Consider the following 7,281-nt stretch of genomic DNA (forward strand, 5'->3'; position numbering starts at 1 on the left):
ATCTTTTATAAATTTACAACAGTTCAATACTCAAATGTACTCTTCTCGGTTCTAGCGAAGCCGAGTTCCGTCACGTTCGACCAACGGGAATCGAACGCGCAGAAGTCGCCATAGGATTGACGACACAAAAACGTTCGAAAAAAAAAGAAAACGACGAACGCGCGAAGATACGCGCGTTCGCCGGCCGGGCGTAAAGTACATTATGATATATAACAACCATCGAGATCGAAGCTCCGTTCGTCAGGAAACGACGGGGATATATACACCCGATTCTGAATCCTCTGTACAGCACACGATCTCGCGAACGAGTAAGCACGGTGGCTAGCCCATGTTATATATGTGTTTGATTCTACTCTCTCGTCCAATTATTCAAGAAACAGCGCGCGTGCATCTCTCCATCGTTCGGGTGATAGTAAAGATTCGATGGGATTCGCGCGGCCGTCCGCCTCGAGCGGTCTTTCGTCCCAATATCCAGAAGCAGAGTTTGAAAAACTCTAGCGACGGCACGGGTGTCCGACTCACGACATCGAGGTTTCGAAGCCGGCGATCCCCTCCGAACGGATGGCGACCACGCGACCGACTGAAAGCATGAAAAATCGACGAAAGATAGAACACATCTCCGTTCGGGTGGTGTTTTTTCTTTAAAAAAAAAAAAAAAAACAAAAATTCGATGGGACTCGCAGCCATCGTCCTCGCGCGGTCTTTCGTCCCGATATCCAGAAGCAGAGTTTGAAAAACTCTAGCGACGGCACGGGTGTCCGACTCACGACAACGAGGATAGACAGCCGGTCCCCTCCGAACGGGTTATGCGATGATAAACTCGATGAAACTTTAGTCTCGTTCAGGTAGTGTGTGTCTTGTAAATCAAAAATTCGATGGGACACGCATCCATCGTCCTCGCGCGGTCTTTCGTCCCAACATCCAGAAGCAGAGTTTGAAAAACTCTAGCGACGGCACGGGTGTCCGACTCACGACAACGAGGATAGACAGCCGGTCCCCTCTGAACGGTATATTATATATGAGATGATAGACGACAAACTGGATGAAACTTTAAGTCTCGTTCAGGTAGTGTGTAAATCAAAAATTCGATGGGACTCGCATCCGTCGTCCTCGCGCGGTCTTTCGTCCCGATATCCAGAAGCAGAGTTTGAAAAACTCTAGCGACGGCACGGGTGTCCGACTCACGACAACGAGGAAAGACAGCCGGTCCCCTCTGAACGGTATATTATATGAAACTTTAAGTCTCGTTCAGGTAGTGTGTAAGTCAAAAATTCGATGGGACTCGCATCCGTCGTCCTCGCGCGGTCTTTCGTCCCGATATCCAGAAGCAGAGTTTGAAAAACTCTAGCGACGGCACGGGTGTCCGACTCACGACAACGAGGATAGACAGCCGGTCCCCTCTGAACGGTATATTATATATGCGATGATAGACGACAAACTGGATGAAACTTTAAGTCTCGTTCAGGTAGTGTGTAAATAAAAAATTCGATGGGACTCGCATCCGTCGTCCTCGCGCGGTCTTTCGTCCCGATATCCAGAAGCAGAGTTTGAAAAACTCTAGCGACGGCACGGGTGTCCGACTCACGACAACGAGGAAAGACAGCCGGTCCCCTCTGAACGGTATATTATATGAAACTTTAAGTCTCGTTCAGGTAGTGTGTAAGTCAAAAATTCGATGGGACTCGCATCCGTCGTCCTCGCGCGGTCTTTCGTCCCGATATCCAGAAGCAGAGTTTGAAAAACTCTAGCGACGGCACGGGTGTCCGACTCACGACAACGAGGATAGACAGCCGGTCCCCTCTGAACGGTATATAATATGAAACTTTAAGTCTCGTTCAGGTAGTGTGTAAGTCAAAAATTCGATGGGACTCGCATCCGTCGTCCTCGCGCGGTCTTTCGTCCCGATATCCAGAAGCAGAGTTTGAAAAACTCTAGCGACGGCACGGGTGTCCGACTCACGACAACGAGGATAGACAGCCGGTCCCCTCTGAACGGTATATAATATACATTATGCGACGGTAGACGATCAACTAGACGAAACTTTAGTCTCGTTCAGGTGGTGTAAAAAAAATTCGATGGGATACGCACGCACGGCTGTCGTCGTCCTCGAGCGGTCTTTCGTCCCAATATCCAGAAGCAGAGTTTGAAAAACTCTAGCGACGGCACGGGTGTCCGACTCACGACATCGAGGCTTCGAAGCCGGCGGCGTTCCCCTCTGAACGAACTTCGGCTAGACTAGTTACGAATCGTTGCTACACATCGTCTTCATCGTCGTCGTCGTCGACATCGACATCATCATCATATCATCATCATCATCATCATCATCATCATCGGTCATCGTCGCATAGCGGGCCAACATCCACGCGATGCGTCTTCGTTCTAGGTTACCCGATCCACGAGTATGTTACACGTGGTTTCGTTATTTCGAACGAAACGACATACGAAGAGCACACGCCCTTTGGGTAGGAAGCACGTTTCGAGAACGACGAGAGTTTCGATGAAAGAGACGAGAGAAGTCGACGCAGAAGGTATCCATGGATCTTCGAAGAGAACCTTCGAAGATGTATATCGGTATCCTTTCGCTCTGCGCGACTCGCTACAAGTTCTTTCGCTCTCGTCGACTCGTTCTAGACGCTTCGTTCGATCCCAAAGAGGAGTCTTCGATATGTCCCGTTGCTAGGAGGAGAACAAACGCAACACAGACCACGAAACATAGAAGAGAATAGGCGAGCATGATCACTCCGACACGAGGCACTTTAGAGATTTTCTTATTAGTTTGCATGGACTTTTATATTTCGTTTGTACGGTTTCCACGATGCAAATACGAAATACGAGATCGTGACGGCGGGTCTTTCTGTGTACGGCCTCTCGCAGGCGCCACGACTGCATTTCTCTTTACACCTGGTTTCCATCGTAATTTTTTCGTTTGATATCGAGCCTTAACTTTTGTTGGCTCTTTCGAAGCTAGAGTTCCCTTTTATTAGAATTTCATATATATATATATTATATGTTATATGTTTTATTCGGAGACGGCGGGTCTTTCTGTTTACGACCTCACGCAGGCGCCTCGAATAAGTTTCATTCGCATTTCGTTTTTATACTTGTATATATATATCTCTTCATCCCGATGATCGAGAGAGAGTGCCACCTTCTCTTCGTATAATTCCGTAGCTGGAGGGTCGTCTCCTCCTTAAGAATATTTCTATTCGTGCCAACGGAGGTTGCCAAGCTCCCTGGCGTTTTCGTTTGTTAAAGTATATAGCTTGTTAATACGTCGTATATACTTTCGTCGATACAGGAGGAGTACGGCTCCTTACCGACCATTGTGATATATATTTCATAGTTTTTATATGTGTTCAAGTCAAATTCTTTTGGTATCGTATCGTTAATGATCCTTCCGCAGGTTCACCTACGGAAACCTTGTTACGACTTTTACTTCCTCTAAATGATCAAGTTTGGTCATCTTCCCGGTAACATCGGCAATGCTTATCACATTGGCCGCGCACCAGTCCGAAGACCTCACTAAATCATTCAATCGGTAGTAGCGACGGGCGGTGTGTACAAAGGGCAGGGACGTAATCAACGCGAGCTTATGACTCGCGCTTACTGGGAATTCCTCGTTCATGGGGAATAATTGCAAGCCCCAATCCCTAGCACGAAGGAGGTTCAGCGGGTTACCCGGGCCTTTCGGCCAGGGAAAACACGCTGATTCCTTCAGTGTAGCGCGCGTGCGGCCCAGAACATCTAAGGGCATCACAGACCTGTTATTGCTCAATCTCGTGCGGCTAGAAGCCGCCTGTTCCTCTAAGAAGATTTGTTTGTACGTTGGTAGTAAAAACCCACCGACCGAAGCCGGGGGCCTTCGAGATACCATAAGTTACGTCTATTTAGCAGGCTAGAGTCTCGTTCGTTATCGGAATTAACCAGACAAATCGCTCCACCAACTAAGAACGGCCATGCACCACCACCCACCGAATCAAGAAAGAGCTATCAATCTGTCAATCCTTCCGGTGTCCGGGCCTGGTGAGGTTTCCCGTGTTGAGTCAAATTAAGCCGCAGGCTCCACTCCTGGTGGTGCCCTTCCGTCAATTCCTTTAAGTTTCAGCTTTGCAACCATACTTCCCCCGGAACCCAAAAGCTTTGGTTTCCCGGAAGCTGCCCGCCGAGTCATCGGAGGAACTTCGGCGGATCGCTGGCTGGCATCGTTTATGGTTAGAACTAGGGCGGTATCTGATCGCCTTCGAACCTCTAACTTTCGTTCTTGATTAATGAAAACATTTTTGGCAAATGCTTTCGCTTCTGTCCGTCTTGCGACGATCCAAGAATTTCACCTCTAACGTCGCAATACGAATGCCCCCATCTGTCCCTATTAATCATTACCTCGGGGCTCCGAAAACCAACAAAATAGAACCGAGGTCCTATTCCATTATTCCATGCACACAGTATTCAGGCGAAGGTAGCCTGCTTTAAGCACTCTAATTTGTTCAAAGTAAACGTATCGGCCCACCTCGACACTCAGTGAAGAGCACCGCGATGGGATATTAGTTGGACCGCCCGCGAGGAGCTAAGCCCACCGATAGGACGTACCACATAATGCCAGTTAAACACCGCGAGCGGTGAACCGACACTGTGACACACAGATTCAACTACGAGCTTTTTTAACCGCAACAACTTTAATATACGCTATTGGAGCTGGAATTACCGCGGCTGCTGGCACCAGACTTGCCCTCCAATTGGTCCTCGTTAAAGGATTTAAAGTGTACTCATTCCGATTACGGGGCCTCGGATGAGTCCCGTATCGTTATTTTTCGTCACTACCTCCCCGTGCCGGGAGTGGGTAATTTGCGCGCCTGCTGCCTTCCTTGGATGTGGTAGCTGTTTCTCAGGCTCCCTCTCCGGAATCGAACCCTGATTCCCCGTTACCCGTTACAACCATGGTAGGCGCAGAACCTACCATCGACAGTTGATAAGGCAGACATTTGAAAGATGCGTCGCCGGGTGCTAGATGACCATGCGATCAGCACAAAGTTATTCAGAGTCACCAAAACAAACGATGGACGGACAGACGAGCCATCCGCCACCGATTGGTTTTGATCTAATAAAAGCATTCCTACCATCTCTGGTCGGAATCTGTTTGCATGTATTAGCTCTAGAATTACCACAGTTATCCAAGTAAATGTAGGTATGATCTAAGAAACCATAACTGATTTAATGAGCCATTCGCGGTTTCACCTTAATGCGGCATGTACTGAGACATGCATGGCTTAATCTTTGAGACAAGCATATGACTACTGGCAGGATCAACCAGGGATCTTATTCGTATAACAATTCTTATAAATTTCGTTTAAGTTCTCTTCGTGTCGTAGGTGGGACGTAAGCACCGTACGACGAGACTTTTCGTTCTTAAGATAGATATATCTATAAAATATATCTCCTAGCGACGTTCGAGATACACCCATAGTTCAGTAATAATCTTCGAACGCCGCTCGCAGCCACTTTGTAATTCTCAACTCCACCTCCTCTCTCTCTCTCTCTCTTTCTCATAGTCTTATATAAAATGTTTAGAATCGTACTTCTAAAGGAACATTTCCATAATGCTGTCTTCGTGTAAAAAGGACTTATTAGAATATCTTAGCGGTAAAGCACGTATACGCACCTCACGCTGAACGAACAAGCGCGTATCCCAGTGCGTCGCGCTGGACATACCGTAAGAATATTCTTTCAATCGGTAGAACATTTTCGGCAGAAGACATACTACGCAAAGATAGTACGCTCCTACCGCCTCATCGGATACTTCTGCGAAAGCAGAAGTTTTTATAGAAAGCAGACGGTTATACTCTTTTGAATGAATCGATGCTCAGTTAGTACAAGCACACACGCATCTAACAATTTTTGTTAGAATACGTACACACAGGTCACCAGCTTCCCGACTCAGGGGAACCTTGCCACGATATTTGGTCATTACGTCCAGGACAGCGACCCGCGGCGCAGCAGTGTAGAGAAAAAACCAGAACGAGAACGGAGGAACAGTCGAGAAATAGCGTAAAATACACTAAGACTCGAGGAGCGGTGACTGAATTCTCAACCGAGGGCCGTAGAATAGCCACGCGCTCAACGCTGTTCCGACCGAACCGTCCGGCTCGACGTCTCTCTTATAGATACGAAAGCGCCAGCCGGAAGGCCGGCGCCGGCCGGGCTAGCGGCCGCGCGCTTACGGTGCAAAACCTCCGTTAGCAACGTACCGTTCGGAAGGGACGCTGGAACTTAGTCTCGCGAACGCTCGATCACTACTATACAAAGCCAATATCCAACCATCGAAATACATTTACCAGACGTTTTATTAACATAATAGAAATGCATTTTTACCAAAAAAATTAATTTTTTTTTTCACCGAAAAATTGCATCAGTAAACATACTCTTTTATCGAATACGGACAAAAAATAAGTTTTTAATCAATTACAATACGTTAAAATAAGTAGAATATGCAAAAAAATATATACCTTGTAACGTTAATTAACGAAAAAAATTAGAAAAATATCCAGTCGTGTCAGTTCGACGAACGCTAATTTTTTGAAAAAATCGATAAAAATGTTTAATCCCGACGTATTTAATAGAGATAGAACGATTCCCGTAAAAAAATTTATACCTTGTAACGCTTTTTAACGAATAAACTCGAAAAAACTTTTTCGCCCTCGGAATTTTTCTAAGTCCCAACGTACCGGCTCGGAATTTTTCTATGTTCCAACGACCGGTCGTGTCGGTCCAAACGTTTTTATATCCGTCTGCCGACGATATAAACGCTTAATCCCGACGTATTTTATCGAGTTATAACGATTTCTTGAAAAATATTCGTACGTTATAACGCTTTTTAACGAATTAATCGAAAAAGAGTGTTCGGTCCGAAAATTTTCTAAGTACGAACGACCGGCCGCATAGGTCCGTTTTTAAAAATCGTTCTCGGACGGAAATAAACCATTAATCCCGACGTATTTCGTCGAGTTACGTCGATTTATGCAAAAAAATTCATACCTTGTAACGCTTTTTAACGAATAAACTCGAAAAAACTTTTTCGCCCTCGGAATTTTTCTAAGTCCCAACGTACCGGCTCGGAATTTTTCTATGTTCCAACGACCGGTCGTGTCGGTCCAAACGTTTTTATATCCGTCTGCCGACGATATAAACGCTTAATCCCGACGTATTTTATCGAGTTATAACGATTTCTTGAAAAATATTCGTACGTTATAACGCTTTTTAACGAATTAATCGAAAAAGAGTGTTCGG

The 7,281-nt window shown here is 46.2% G+C and overlaps 1 non-coding gene across 1 annotated transcript; it reads right to left on the reverse strand.

Annotated features, from left to right (window-relative positions):
• Positions 1–3,386: 3,386 nt before the first annotated feature.
• LOC126878004 (small subunit ribosomal RNA) lies at positions 3,387–5,311 on the reverse strand. Its single transcript, XR_007695516.1, has one exon. It is a non-coding gene; the product is annotated as a small subunit ribosomal RNA (ribosomal RNA).
• Positions 5,312–7,281: the final 1,970 nt, after the last annotated feature.

Source organism: Bombus huntii, unplaced genomic scaffold (assembly GCF_024542735.1).
Source record: "Bombus huntii isolate Logan2020A unplaced genomic scaffold, iyBomHunt1.1 ctg00000323.1, whole genome shotgun sequence".
In the NCBI taxonomy this organism is placed as follows: domain Eukaryota; kingdom Metazoa; phylum Arthropoda; class Insecta; order Hymenoptera; family Apidae; genus Bombus; species Bombus huntii.